Genomic DNA, 16,477 nt, shown 5'->3' on the forward strand with positions numbered 1-16,477 from the left:
TATAAATGAGAAAAAAAAAAGAATAAAAAAGTTTGTTAATAAGGAAATAATAAAATTATAATTGGAAACATGAATGTAATAAGAATAATTGAAAATTAGAGATTGGGATATTCAATAAATAAATAAATATATATATATATATATAAAGAGAAAAAATGAAAAAGAATATGTTGTTAATAAAGAAATAATCAAATTAAAATTGAAAAGGTGAATTTGAGATATGTAAAATATATATATACAAGGAAAAAGAAAAAAGAAAAAGAATAAACAAGTTTGTTAATAAAGAAATTATCAAATTAAAATTGGAAAGTTGATGTAGTTTAATAAGGAAACATATATTTTGCATTCAAATTTGAATATTGAGATATTTAATATATATATATATATATATATATATATATATATATAAAGAAAAAAAAGAAGTTTGATGTGGATGACAGCACACTGAAGTCGTGGACGCAACCTAAAGCTCACTCAAGTCGTGGACTCCTACCCTATTTTTGTCGATATTTTCCATCCTACCTTATATTTACATTATTTTTTAAAATAACCTTATTAAAAAAATCTTTATTTTTCTATATTCTTTATTTTTTACCCTCTCTTTCTTCAATACACTTTTACTCTCTTTTTGTTTAGAGTTCGACACTAGTTCTTATCTCAAATATATAAATAAAAAAAATTCACACTTCATTTAAGATATATAGATTTTAATTAGAATTAAAAGAATAATGAAATATTATTTTTTATGTTTTAAAAGGAGATTTTTTTACTTTAGAATTTTGTAAGATTTTATGTTTAAACTTAAAATTTTGCTTGTTATCTTAGTTGTTAAGAAAATAAGGTAAGAATTGGAAAAATAGGAGAAAAACTTGAGTATTTGTATGAAAAGAATAGAAAAATATCTATATAATTTGTTTTTAAATTTGTTTTTTCGAATTTAAGAAAACTTTAAATAAATTTATTATCATACTAATGGTATAGGAGTATTTTTAAACATTTTTTTGCAATTGTTAGATATTTGGAATTGACTATGAATTGGTTTAAGGTTGTTTGAGTTTGGCTCTTCGATTGTTTTGTTGATGTCTTATACGTTGTCTCATAGAATGTCTCTCACATGATGTTAATTAAATAGATCTGAACAATTCTGAGTTCTTTATTAAGGTTTCTTTCCTTGTTTATCCTCCCAGAATGAAGATGTTTTCCATCTTCCCATTGTGGTATTTAAGAGTTAGAAGTTATCTTGCTAGGGTTTTTTGTTTTTTTAGTATGTTTTTTTTATTGAAAATTTTTATGCGGTGATTGAATGGTGTAAGTCAATCTTTGTGATTATGATTTTGTTGTAGATCTTGAGTTGTGTTTGAGATCGTCGGTGATGTTAGATTTATTCTTAAATATAATATTATGATTGTAGCCCAATTGATTATCTATTATTTATCCATTTTGGGTTTATTATTTTATTAGGCCTATTAGGTTAAAAGATAATGTACTACTTTAACACCATGTGGTGGTGTCTATAAACAGAACCTTAGGGATTGGTCTTCTCACTGCCTCATTAACTAGTTTATTCTTTCCATCAAGAAATATAAATTAAGTCTAAAAAGAAGGTAAGTGAGAGAAACACAATTCCTCAAGAAGATTATTCATGGATCAAGGTATGTTGTTCTTTAACTAATTTTTAATTTGTAAAGTTATCTAGTTCAAAGATCTTGGTTAAGACACTTACATGTTTGGAGTTGTCAAGCGGAAGTAAGAATTTATAATCCACATAAAAAGAAGTTGGATTCAAGAACCAGTGGTTTCTTCATTGGTTATCCAGAAAAATCAAAAGGGTATAGATTTTATTGTCCTAACCACAGTACGAGAATAGTTGAAACTGGAAATGTAAGGTTCATTGAGAATGACATAATTAGTGGGAGTTTGAAACCGCGAAAAGTGGAAATTCAAGAAGTTAAGGTGGAAATTCCTTCATCTATAACTTCTTCTCAAGTTGTTGTTCCTGTAGTTGTTGACTCTATTAACAATCCACAAGAACAACAAATTAATGGTCAAACACTACATAATGATATTGTAACAAATGAATCTGTAACTGAGGGACCACAAGAAATAGAATTAAGAAGATTTGTAAGATCAAGAAGATCAGCTATTTCTGATGACTATTTGGTTTATTTGCATGAGTCAGAATTTGACTTAAGCATTGATAATTATCCGGTTTCGTTTTCACAAGCCATTAAAGGAGATAATTCTACCAAATGGTTAGATCCCATGAAAAAGAGTTAAAATCTATGAATGATAATGAAGTGTAGGATCTTGTAGAATTGCCTAAAGAAAGTAAAAAAAAAAAAGTTGGGTGTAAATGGGTATTTAAGACCAAACGTGACCCAAATGGCAATATTGAACGATACAAGGCTAGACTTGTTGCCAAAGGTTATACTAAAAAAGATGGCATTAACTACAAAGAGACATTTTCTCCTGTCTCGAAAAAGGACTCATTAAGAATTATTATGGCTTTGGTAACTCATTATGATTTAGAGCTTCATCAAATGGATGTGAAAACTGTCTTTCTAAATGGAAATTTAGATGAAGAATTGTTCATGGATCAACCAGAAGGTTTTATGGTTGAAGGAAAGGAACATATGGTGTGTAAATTAAAGAGGTCAATATATGGATTTAAACAAGCTTCCAGACAGTGGTATCTTAAGTTTAATGATACCATCACATCTTTTGGTTTTAAAGAAAACATCGTTGATCGATGTATATACCTAAAGATCAGTGGGAGTAAGTTTATAATTCTTGTTCTATATGTTGATGACATCTTGCTTGCTACAAATGACTTTGGTTTATTATGTCAAACCAAAAATTTCTTTCTAAAAACTTTGAAATGAAAGATATGGGTGAGGCATCCTATGTGATTGGAATTGAAATATTCTATGACCGAACACATGGATTGTTAGGATTAAAGACCTATATTAATAAAGTTTTAGAGAAATTTAAGATGGACAAATGCTCTTCAAGTGTAGTTCCAATTCAGAAGGGAGATAAATTTAGTCTCATGCAATGTCCAAAAAATGAATTGGAACGAAATCAGATGGAAACTATTCCTTATGCATCTATTGTTGGAAGCTTATTGTATGCACAAACTTGCACTAGACCAGACATCAGTTTGTTGTGGGTATGCTAGGCAGGTATCAAAGTAATCCAGGAATGGATCATTAGAAAGCTGCAAAGAAAGTTTTAAGGTATCTGCAAGGAACAAAGGATTATATGTTTACTTACAAGAGATCTGATCATCTTGAGGTGATTGGATATTCAGATTCAGATTTTGCCAGATGTGTGGATATAAGAAAATTCACTTTTGGCTTTTTGTTCCTGTTAGCTGAAGGAGCAATTTCATGGAAAAGTGCAAAGCAGTCTATTATCGTTGCATCAACTATGGAAGCTGAATTTGTAGCATGCTTTGAGGCTACAGTTCATGGTTTATGGCTGCGGAACTTTATCTCAGAACTTGGAATTGTCGATCGTATTGCCAAGCCACTGAGAATTTATTGTGATAATTCTGCAGCAGTTTTCTTCTCAAAAAACGACAAGTATTCTAAAGGTGCTAAACATATGGAATTACAATACTTTTCCGTTAAAGAAGAAGTTCAGAAACAGAGGGTGTCAATTGAACACATTAGCACTAAACTTATGATTGTGGATCCACTAACTAAAGGATTTCCACCAAAGACGTCCAATGATCACGTTGAACGTATGGGCATCAGTAGATATCATCATTGAGATCAAGATTATGTTATTTGACACTTTGAGCTCATTTATTTATTGTTTCTGATTTTATCTTATGGTTCTGTTCTTATGATTAGTATATACATAAAAGAATTATGTAAACCGTCTTTGATAAAGACACTTATTGTTGAACCATTATTGATTATCTTTATTATAGATCATGTTAATAGAAGAACTATTTCAGTGATACATGGAAGGGAGTATGTTAATGCAATGATGTATGACCGCCATGATCCTTTAGTAGTTTCTTTGACTTGACACGATATGTTATGAAGTCTAATTTTGCGCATTATGTCTATGAATGTATATGGTAAATAATGTCAATGGGCCAAGTGGGAGAATGTTAGATTTATTCTTAAATATAATATTATCATTAATGTGGCCCAATTGCATTATCTATTATTTATCCATTTTGGGCTTATTATTTTATTAGGCCTATTAGGTTAAAAGATAATGCCCTACTTTAACACCATGATGGGTGGTGTCTATAAATAGAACATTAGGAATTGATCCTCTCACTACCTCATTAACTAGTTTATTCTTCCCATCAAGAAACATAAATTAAGTCCAAAAGGAAGGCAAGTGAGAGAAACACAATTCCTCAAGAAGATTATTCATGGATCAAGATATGTTGCTCTTTAACTAATTTTTAATTTGTAAAATTATCTAGTTCAAAGATCTTGGCATTTAATCGTTATATACAATGTTAGGATTTATTGTATATTCATGAAACTAAAGTTTACAGGTGAAGCTTACTTTGTGTGAAGGTTATCTTGATCTTAGGGGAACCCAAGATAATGTTGCTTGAGAAGGGATTCTCAAACATAGGGGGAGTCTAAGTTCAACAATTGAAGTGATATTCACTATAAGGTGGAAATATTACTATTGAAAAAGAGTCTCACACTTATGAGAAGTCTTAATTAACGTTCACTAATATTCTGGGATTCACTAATATTCTTATACTCACGAGGAGTTTAAGTACATACGTCGAAAGGGTGAGATGATCTCACATTTAAAGGAGCCTAAGTTTCATTTAAAGGGAGTTTGACAAAGATCATGCTAAGTTTAGTTATTTGAGTGTCATTGCAATTTATTTATAGATAATTATATCGTTATAGTTGATTGACTTTATATTCTTGAAAGTATCTTTTTAGGGCATAATACCCCATCTTAGGTGATATTGCAGTGAACAGGTCACAAAACTCTATGATTTGTTTTGATTTTTAGTTTTCTGCATTTATCTTTGATGTTCCTAGGAATTATTGTAGCATCCTACATAACAAGTTCTGTAGTGAATTAAATAATCCAAATTTCAACAATGGGGTATTAACAATTTATGGACATATCCTACTAGTGATGATATTTGACCATGTTTAATTTAAGTATATTTTTATACTTATTAATAATTAAGAGGTATTTTCAAAAAAAAAATTATGGTTTCCATCTAAAACTAATAGTAAAGATGTATATTTTTATCACTTTTTGAAAAGTTTATTTGTATTTTTTTTACTTGAGAAAGTTCAATGATATTTTTCTTTAATACGAAAGTACAAAGTTAAAAGGATTCTTTTAATAATTTAGTTTTATTATTATTATCACTTTTTTTTTAATCCATGGTAACCACTTCTTTGAAAATATACTTAGGAGAGTAAAAAGAAAGGATAAGCTTTTTTTTTCCTGAGAATATTAAAAAGGATCCGACTGTTATTATTATATTGTTTATTCTAATCTAATATTTTAAAGATAATCACAAAAGTGAAAATGTCTTTTCAGGACATGCTAAAAAATATGTCTTTTTAGGACTACGACCGTCCCATGGCCTGCCCGAATATTCCTTAATCCTTTTATGCAAAAAAAATACAACAAAACACTTATTCCTCCTTTTTCCCCTCTATCTTTTTTAATTTATCATATGATATTAGAGGTCATTGTATTAGATGATTTAAATTTGGGTCAAAATCAAATTTGTTCCTTTCTCTACAACTTAATTCTTTTTATTTCTGTCAATTTGCTTACATCATATTAACGTTAAATTATCGAAATGAATTGTTAATATATGCCGATTAAGATGTCGTACTTTCTCTTTTAATTTTTTTCATTATTTTTGTTTCCTCTTTGTGATGATTAAATATATCAATGTTCTTTTTCTTTCAACTTTATTTTTACTCATGTGAAAGTGGCAAACCAAGCTAAAAACGAGAGCAAGAGTAAAAAAGAGTTCAAAATACCAAAGTCAATACGATAGTTTACGCTAATGATAACCTAAACAAAATGTTTTATGACATTAGTTTTTAAGGGTCAATCAAATCTTATTAGGATCCATACTTTTAGGTTATTGGGATGAAAATCTTTTATTATTTTGGAGAAATCAAATTAATTATTCATATTTAGGATAGGTTAGAACTTGATGTTGAAATGAACTAAATTATATTCTTTTATGCATAAATCAGTACTTTTAATTTGAAATAGTGGTGTTTGACTAATTGTCCGTTCCAATTGACTTTATATACCTATATTTATATATTTAGAAAGTCAATCTAAACACATCATTCTAATAACAATCAAAACACACTGTTTCGTAGAATGTGATTTAATTAATTTTTTGATTGATCTAATTTTTCGAGTAATTGGTGAGACTTTGTTTTTAAAATATTCAAATAATAATAATAAGATGTTTTCTAAAAAATAATAAAAAAATTATTGAAAAAAATCATTAAAAACAACACTACATTAAGTATGATAAATATTTTATCTATTGTACTACTTTCCACGACTTTTCTAATAAAATAATAATAATAAAAATTCTCCATCTATTTTTACTTTATCTTGTACTCAAATTATGTGAATCGTTAGTTGCTTCTAATTTCTTTTCCTAAAGTTTTTATAACCTCTATTTCTAACTTTATTTATTTTCTTCCATTTTTATCCGTTTCCCCACTTTTTCTTTCTAATATTTTCAAAATATTCCTAACTTTTTCTTAAATATATATCTTTTACATGTTCACTTCTCCCTTTACTTTTGTTTCTCTACAATTTTTGTATGGTTCGTTTTAACTTTTTTTCCTTCGATTTTGTGCCCATTTTTGTAACTTTCTTTTCTCTTTATCAAAATACACTTTTATTTTTTGGACTCTTAACTTTTTTTTTCCATTGAACTATTGCATTTTTACCAAGTAAACAGCACTTTAGTATTTATTTTGGGACAAATTTCAGAAATAATATTTTTTTTAAAACAATTGTCAAAACTAGGATAGTTTGAAAAAATATAACAAAAATAAGGGAGATGGAAAAACTTGTAAAGGTGATTTTTGCGGCAAAGGAATTCGTGTCCCCGGAACATGGCTTTCTTTTTCCAATTTTCAAGTTGGCCCTTATTTTCCAATTTTCAAGTTTGTCTTTATTTTATGTTACAAGTATCGATAATATATTAATATGGTATTAGCTCTTAATTTTTCTTAAACGAAAAACCAATAAGTTACTCAAAATTTGAAGAATTTGCATTAGTTATTGACTCTTCCTAATCTTTGTTCAACTAACCAAACCCTTTCAATTGGGGTTCATGCTTTTCTTTTCTTTTCTTAATTAATTACAAGAACAAACTCTTCTTCTTCCTCTGTCAAATTTTTTAATGAAAAGACAGTAAGTTCAAAGAAATTATGAACTGATTAAAATTTCAAATAAGAAATTTTCTAATTCATTTACTAGATAAAATCTTATACATAATAAATCAACTAAAATACATAGCTTTCAAGGGAAGATTTGGTTAATTAATCGCTAATGCATAATCCACCTTAATTATCAAAATAACAATGAAAATTTTCCAAACACAATGTCAAAAATAAAAATGTTTATCAAACTATTTAAATAGCATTATTTTAAAAGATGAAAACTTTAAAATAAAACATATTATAAATAATATTACAAAATATAGATGCCCATTGTCTATTAGTATGCTAACTGGTCATAGCCACATGTCAACTCATTAGTTATCCAACATTCATGTCATGTGTCTATCATATATTCAATCTGAGTGGTCATGTAATTCACCCCATGCTTGCCAAATTGCCTATAAATAATAGCTTTTGGTAGAGTTGTAAAACACACCAAGATTGGATACAAATAAAAGAAATTGAGAGAAAGTGGAGAAATATTCTTAGATTTTTCTATTTTTCATATTTCTTATTTTTCTTATTTATTTTATTTATATTATACTATATTATATTATATTATATTATTTTATTTTATTTTATTATTTTAAATTATATTTTCTCGGTTTCCATATTCTGATTATGCCTCATTTTCACAACACGTTATCAATATGAGCTTCAGTTTTCTCCTCCGTCAAAGGTAGGTCATCTTCTTTAGTCGTCCTAATGCTATGTCGATTTTCCCCTACTCATTATAATTAATAAAATAAATATTATTTTGCATGTTTAACATATATTAAGTTTCTATTATTTGATACTAATGGTAATAATTATTTATCATGAAAGTTTGATACCTGAAATGTCTTTAAGAATATAATCATTAGAAGGCAATTATTCTATATTTCGGATATGCTCCTGCAGTAGCAATATCAAGAGAAATATTTTAAAGAATATGATATTCTTATCTTAATTTCTTCTTGTGGTCGAATGAGATGACGAGTTCTTGATTGAAAAATCATAAATATCAGTCGAGTAAAGAAACAACATTTCCCTGAAGTGAATGTGTAAAATTTAGTAGTGGTAGATAAAAATACTCAATCTTGACCAACTTGAACAATCTCATTCCCTGAAGTGAATGTTGTGAATTTGATGATATTGTTATAACCACAGTAAAGTAAGAAGTAATTGTATTTCGTGGTAAGTTGTTATAATCATCCAAATCTCAAAAAAACCATACAAAATGATGACCATAAAAGAAAAGTTTCACAATAAAAAGAGAAAAATGTGGAAGCAAACTTTACAAATCAATCTGATTATATATTTGGCCCATCCAGTATGACAAATTTTGATGCGGTAAAGTTTTAAATCTCCTAAAGAGATAGGTATATTTGATAAAATAGCAAGTGTTTTAATTATGAAGTAATATAATAATGAATGTTGTTCTTTTATGTCTCATTTTCATTTATATTATAAGTTTTTTTTTCCTAATTGTAATTATTTTGTTTAATGAAGAAGCATGGATAATTTTCTTATGCTGAATAACTTAAAAATGAGCAATGAAGTTATATGTTTGGCAGACAGTGCAACTATGCACATAAGTAAAAAATATTTTTTCAAACTAACAATATTGGAAGAAAAAATCAATACAATATCAGGTTCTGCAAACTTGATTGAAGAGTTTGGAAAAGCAAATATTATTTTGCCTAGAAGAACAAAATTCACAATTGATAATGCATTGTTCTCTAGTAAATCTAAGAGAACTCTATTGAGTTTTAAGAATATATGTTGTAATGGTTATCATATTACGACTGATAGAAAGAATGGAATAGAATATCTTTATATTATATCTACTATCTCAAATGAAGAACGTATATTAGAATGTTGTCTGCTTTATCTTCTGAAATATTATATAATACTCATAAAAGAGTAATTGAAACATATGCAACAATGAATCTGAAGTTGACAAATCCATACATATTTGTAATTTGGCACAATCGAATGGGTTATCCAATATCCATAATGACGAGAAGAATTATTGAAAATTCACATAGACATCCATTAAAGAATTAGAATGTTCTTCAATCTAATGAATTATCATGTGATACTTGTTTTCAAGACAAATTAATAATTAGACTATCACCAGCTAAAGTGGTAACTAAATCATCTACATTTTTTGAGCAAATTCGTGATGATATTTGTGGACCGATTAACCCACCAAGTGGACCATTTAAGTATTTTATGGACTTAATAAACATGTATCCAGCAGATAGTCACATGTTTGCTTATTATCAAGTCAAAATTTTGCATTTGCAAAATTACTTACACAAATAATTAAATTAAGAGCACATTTTCTTGATTATACAATTAAAAAAATTCAACTTGATAATGCTGGTGAATTTTTACATCCTAAACATTTGACAATTATTGTATGTCTATTGGGATAAGTATTGAACATCTTGTAGCTTATGTTTATACACAAAATGGTTTAGCATAATCATTTATAAAACGTTTGCAATTAATTGCTACATCATTTCTTATAAGAGCTAAGTTCCCTACATCTGTATGGGGATATGTTATTTTGCATGTTGTGTCACTTATGCGTATTAGGCCAGTAGCTTATCATAAATACTCGCCATTACAATTAGCATATAGTCAAGAGCCAAATATTTCTCATTTGAGAATTTTTGGATGTGCAGTATATGTTCCAATTGCTCCACCACAGTGTACTAAGATGAGTCCTCAAAGGAGGCTAGGAATATATGTTGGATTTGATCCCCCATCAATTATTAAATATCTTGAACTTCTGACTGGTGATGTATTTACTATACGGCTTGTTGATAGTCATTTTAATGAGACAAATTTTCCAACATTAGAGGGAGGAATTAAGAAGTTGGAAAAATAAATTACATGGAATGTACCATTATTGTCTCAATTAGATCCTCATACAGATTAATGTGAACTTGAAGTTCAGAAAATAATTTATTTGCAAAATATAGCAAATCAGTTATCAGATGCATTTGTAGATGCAAAAAGAGCAACTAAATCACATAAAGCAACTGCAAATGTCCCATCAAAAATTGATATCCCTACACAACATGCTGTCATTAATGGATCTGAAATATACCAGAAGCATGGTAGACCAGTTGGTTCAAAGATAAAAATCCTCGAAAAAGAAATCAAGTCAATAACTCGATTAAAGATGTGAATGTTCTAGAAGAAATCCAAAATTTGACTTTTAACAAAAATGTCGAAGAGGATAAAACAATTGAGGATAATAATAAGATATCGATAAACTATGTCATGACAAGAAAAAGATGGAACCGAACTAATGTAGTTGTTGACAACATTTTTTCATATAATGTTGCTCTTGATATTATATCCGAAAATGAGAATTCTGAACCAAAATCTGTTGAAGAATGTTGACAAAGAAAAGATTGATTTTTGTGGAAAGAAGCAATTGAGGCAAAATTAAATTCACTTTCCAAACGTCAGGTTTTTGGATTAATAGTTCAAACACCAGAAGGTGTCAAACTTGTGGTATATAAATGAGTATTTATGAGAAAAAATGAAAATAATTTGATCATAAGATATAAAGCAAGATTAGTTGCACAAGGTTTTTCATCAAGACTTGGTATTGATTATGAAAAGACATATTCTTCGGTGGTGGATGCATCACATTAATTAAGATTTTTAATTGACCTGGCTATGTATGAAAATCTGGACATGCATCTCATGAATCTCTTGATAATGATATTTACATGAAAGTCCCAGAAGGATTTAAGATACCTAAAACATATAAATCAAGTTCTCGAGAACTATGTTCAATAAAGTTACAAAGATCATTATATGAATTGAAACAATCAAGACGAATGTGGTATAATCGACTGAGTGAATATTTGTCAAAAGAAGGATATCAAAACAATCCAATATGTTCATGCGTTTTTATAAATAAATCGCAGTCAGGATTTATTATTATAACTGTATATGTTGATGATTTAAATATAATTGAAACTCTTGAAGAGCTTTAAAAAGTAATAGAGTATCTTAAGAAAGAATTCGAGATGAAAGATCTCGAAAAAACAAAATTTTGCCTTGGTTTACAAATTGAGCATCTAACTGATAGGATATTTGTTCATCAATCAACTTATACAGAAAAGATTTTAAAAAGATTTTATATGGATAAAGCACACCCATTGAACATCTCAATGCAAGTACATTCACTAGATGTGAAGAAAGATATATTTCGACTTGGAGATGATAATGAAGAACTGTTTGGTCCAAAAGTACCATATCTTAGTGGAATTGATGAAATTATGTATATTGCTAATAATACAAGACTAGACAGTAAATTTATTAGCTAGATACAATTCCTCTTCAACAAAAAGGCATTGAAATGAAATTAAACATATACTTCGTTATATTCAAAGTACAATTGATATTATGTTATTTTATTCAAATAAATTAAATTTTAACATAGTTGGTTTCGCAGATTCTGAATATTCATGATCCACACAAAGCTAGATCTTGGACAGGTTATCTATTCACATATGGAGAAACTACTATATCTTGGTGATCAGTAAAACAGACCATAATAGTCACATTTTCAAATCATGCTGACATTCTTGTAATTCATGAGGCTAGCGGTAATGTATATGGTTAAGATCAATGACTCAACACATTCGGGAATCATATGATTTGTCTTCTAGTAAACTCCTTCCAACAACACTATATGAAGACAACATGACATGTATAGCTCAAATAAAATAATGTTATATTAAAGGTGATAGAACAAAGCACATCTCATTGAAGCTTTCCTATACTCGTGATATTAAAGAAAATGACAACATCACAGTACAACAAATTTGTTCAATAGATAATCTGGCAGACCTATTTACAAAATCACTACCTAACGTAACCTTTGAAAAATTGGTGCACAATATTGGAATGCGGTGACTTAGAGATCTTAAGTGATGTTACTCATGAAGGGGAGGAAAATTTATTTTTATAAGTATATATGAAATATGTACCTTTTTTCTTTCAATAGGAATTTTTTTCCATTGATTTTTTTCTAGTAAAGTTTTAACGAGATATATTTCATATATGTAATAGAAATCTAAGACGGGGTATTATAAATATTATTATAAAATTATATGCTCATTATCCATTAGTGTGCTTAGTGGCCATAGGCAAATGTCAACTCATTAGTCATCCAACATTCATGTCCTCTGTCTATTCACCTCATATTGTCAAATTGCCTATAAATAGTAACTTCCAATGGAGTTGTAAGACACACCAAAATTGGATACAAATAAAAAAAATTGGATAAAGTGGAGAAATATTTTTAAATTTTTAAATTTTTCTTATTTCTTATTTTTCTTATTTATATTATATTATATTATTATTGTAATATTATATTTTCTCAGTTTCCATATTCTGCTGGGTCTCATTTTTACTTAAAAAACATATTTTAAGAAAAAGATAAAATTAAAAATCTATAAATGAAATTAGAAACTATTAATATTGATGGTAGAAATATATCTTTTAAAAAAATAAATAATAAAATATGTTATTGTAACTGAAATTCTAAACAAATATTTTAAAGAAAAATTTTGAAGATCCAACCTTTGAAATTGGAAACTAATAAGAAAATAATCAAATTAAAATTAGAAAGATGATGTCAATTTGATAAAGTAACACATTTTTATGACTGAATTTTGGAGATTAATATATATATATATATATATATATATATATATATATATATATATATATATTTACATACACATATATAAGGAAAAAAAAAGAAAAAAATAAGAAGTTCAACGTGGATAGACAACTTTACCAAAGTCGTGAATCCTATTTATGTCAATAATTTTCCCTCATACCCTATTTTTTCTCCATTAACTCTTAAAATAACATTATTAAAAGTAATATTTTGTCTTTAAAATTTCAAAAACAAACACTTTACTGCTTGATATTTGAAATATAGTTCCAAATGTTTTTTAGTTAAAATTGACCATTGTTAACTAAGGAAATGATGCAAGAGTATTGAGATGACCAATTTTAAATATGACTAGACACTTTTTTTGTTTTTATATTATTTTAGATTTCTTTTTCCTTTTTCATTAAAAGATGTAGATTAATATATAAAGATAAATTTAACATTGTATCATTCAAAACTTCTTTCACTTTTCCTCCTTCACCCTCTTTTGTCTTCTCCGTTTCTTCTACTCCTCTTTCCAAATCTAATCTCTAACAAGAGAAACTTCAAAACTAAAAAATACAAAAAGAAATAAAAAGAGAAAAATTAGCCCTTGAAACAACTTATGATCATCCATGACAATGGAATACTAAAAAAGGGGAAGATTAAGAAGAGAAGAATAAAGGGGAAAAAGAGAAAAAATGTCACATCAATAAAATCATATAAAATTTACTTATACATTTAAAATCAATCCCTCGCTACTATTTCTCATTTTTTTAGTCAACTAACAATTGAACTTTAACCCATAACTATTTCTTAAACTTCTAAAATTAAAATGACCAAATAGACATTAAACTTCAAATCAAATGACCGAAGTGTATATTGCCTTTTGTTTTTATGTATCTAACCTATTCTTTTTTCGCTTTTAAAATTTTATATTTAACTTATTTTTTTCACTATAGTTTTTTTTTATATATTAACTAAATAAAACTACAACTCTAATGGTAATAATACAACTATAATACATAAACACAATTACAATGTTGACTACTTTTAATGTTGTAATTTAACCCCTCTCTAACTTGTGTGATTTATAGTTGTTAAAGATATCGATTTATTTTAATAATTATTGGGTATGGAATTAGTATTATTAATTGAATTATACATTTACCATGGTTATATTACATAATGTTGCCCTTCGAACAAAATTTGAGTAAAGTTATATGTAGAACTTTCTTTTGAAGTTTAACCAAATATCGTAATTGTTCAAACTAAGACATCTATTTATTTTCTGTAATAGATCAAATGTCACCATGAAAGTGGGGGTAGAAGGGGGGTGGGCTAGCTAGGTCGGTTTGGCTTATTGCACCCTTGATTGGTTTTTCCTTATATTAAAATTAGAGGGACCCACTTGAAAGAAAAAGAAAAAAAGTTTATTAGAAAATAAATAAATAAATAAATAAATAAATATAAAAATTATTTCACCTCACAAGACTACTTAAAATAATTATAAACTTTAGTAAAATTTTACAATCGATTTAGTTGTCTTTTAGTTCATTTTGGGGGAAAACAAACTAATAAATATTAAAATAATTTAAAAGTCAATTTTGTTTCTTATAATTTAAAATAATCATTTGGTATACCAGTTTTTTAGAATAAACTTAAAACTTCTGAGAGAGATGGAGAGAAATTTAGAAGAAAGATGAGAGAGTAGATATATTGAGTTTCTACGCCCTAACGACAATTCTATAAAAATAAACTTAAAAACTAGACTAAAAGAGGTCCAACAAACTTTTACATGTATGAGAAATTAAATTCAACTAAATAATAACATAACACAATCTTAAAAGTAAAACACACATAACCCGTAAATCATATTTGTTCATGTAATCCTTTAAAGTCAAACATCAAATTCTTACGTAAATTTGATCTCATTTTAAGTGCTTTTATGTTATTAATTTGATATTATGTACTTTTGTGCATTACATTTATTTTTTAATGTTAAATATATAGTATCTTTTATTGGGTTTGTCTTCACACAGACTTTTATGTGTATAATGACATATATTATTAATTTGATATATCGATATTTTAGATCCTGTTTGGTTTCTGATTCATTTTCATTTTCTACGTTTTCAAAAATAAAAAATACCAAAAAAATAATGTTGGTATACTTGTTTTCTAGAAACGATTAAAAAAAATGACACGCAAAATAGATCACTTCAAAAATATAAATTGTCGTTTTCTTTGTTCTTAAATCTTATCTTTAAACATAAGATGTATTATTTTATTTTTTAATTCATAAGGAAGCACGACTTTTAAATTTAAAATTAAAATTTAGAAAATTTAAATAGCAACCGGATATGTTTTTTAATACAATAAAAGAAGAATGCTTTAATTTTAAAAAAATTAACTGTTCGTATACGTACTATATTCTTACGATATTACATATATTTAAGGTACGTTTGATAAACTTAAAATTTTAGATTTAAAATTGATACGCCCTATAAATCTATGGTTTATCAAATAAAAATATATTTAACTAGAGACTATATCTCCATAATTTCATAATTTGTAGGAAGTTTTTTAAATTAAACTAGTTAGTAACACGAGCATTGCACATAAAATTTGTCATTTTATTTTAGTATATAAAAAAGTGTGATTTGTATAAATAGCATAGTATGAATTTGTATATTCAAATATAGTAGAATCTCATATTATGTGATCTTATATTATTAGAACATTTATAATTTATATGAACATAAAAGTAAGCACACACGATAATATTAGCCACAAAACTTTCTCCCATATACATTTTAACTATTAGATGACTTTATTATTTAAGTTAATAATTAAAAAAAACATATATAACAACTAAACTAATCCAAATGTAGTTAAATTGGAAATGTTTAAATTAAAATCATGCACTATCTTTCACATCTCAAAGATGAATAATTTCATCATAACAAACTTTCGGCAACAATCCAAATTGAAATTTTGATTTGATTCGTTTATTTAAGAGCTTAATTAATATTAAAATTTTCATTTTTATTTCTTACTAACTCTTCCAGGTTGATCACCATTTTGGCACCATTGGCAATCTCATAAGACACCTTTGTTCAAATTTGGCACCATTGAACTGTCGTTGATAATTTGTTATAATCGATCACTTCTTGATTTTAAACCCTTCTTCACTTCGCTCTAGCCAGAATTGAAAAGCACAAATTAACCAAAAATCATTTTAATGTTTACCTTCCTCGTGATAAAAGAGAGAAAAGTTAGGAAATAAGAGTATACCCTCGAAACCTTCTCTTTTTCATCACCTCCATGCTTGTATTTTTCTTTGTAG

This window comes from Cucumis melo, chromosome 3, assembly GCF_025177605.1.
Source record: "Cucumis melo cultivar AY chromosome 3, USDA_Cmelo_AY_1.0, whole genome shotgun sequence".
NCBI lineage: Eukaryota > Viridiplantae > Streptophyta > Magnoliopsida > Cucurbitales > Cucurbitaceae > Cucumis > Cucumis melo.